The sequence below is a fragment of the Tupaia chinensis genome, unplaced genomic scaffold (genome assembly GCF_000334495.1).
Source record: "Tupaia chinensis unplaced genomic scaffold, TupChi_1.0 Scaffold000146_1, whole genome shotgun sequence".
In the NCBI taxonomy this organism is placed as follows: Eukaryota; Metazoa; Chordata; class Mammalia; order Scandentia; family Tupaiidae; genus Tupaia; species Tupaia belangeri.
Window position 1 is genome coordinate 12159896 of NW_006159616.1, and position 738 is coordinate 12160633.

The window sequence follows — 738 nt, forward strand, 5'->3', positions numbered from 1 at the left end:
GGGCATGGCGTTAGGGTCTGTGCAGCTCGTCTCGCCCCGCTTAATCCTCACAAGCCCCTCAGCAGCAGGGTCAGTTTGCTGCAAGTTTCTGGGGGGAAAACCTGAAGGTCAGGGAGGAGACTCTCTCTGAGGCAGAGCTCAGGATGTGTACCCCACGTGACTCCAGAGAGAGCCCTCTTCACCCCCCACTTCTTGCCCTCTTCTCTTCACCCCCCGGTGATGAGTCTGTTCTTTCTCCTCCCCACCCCTTCTCCTTTGCCACTTTGTCACATCATGGCAGAGTCTGACAGTGTAGAAGCCACTTGGGGCTGGGGGGACCACTTTGTCACATCAGGGCAGAGTCTGACAGAGTAGAAGCCACTTGGGGCTGGGGTGCAGAGCTAGGAATGTCCAACATTGTTGCCACAGAGCAAGGTCACCGTCTAAGATAAAGTGCTTCCTTCTGGGCCCCAGCCGCTCCATCCCTGCGGTGGACCCAGCAGCACCAGGCCCCTGGGAAGTGCACCAGCTTCTGCTTCCCCCAGAGCCTCTGTCTGTGCTGGTAATGGCCTTGACCAGCTCCGAGGATGGCAGAGAGGCTGAAAATGAAAGCGGAGAGACTCACTTCCAGTACCTCCACTGGGAGTTGGGGAGTGGGGGGCAGGTGAGGTGTGGCAGGGGCTGGAGGGCTCTCAGAGGGGAGGCAGTGGCCACCTCGTCATTGAGATGAAGTCCGGGCAGTGGCTGCAGCAGTTGGCT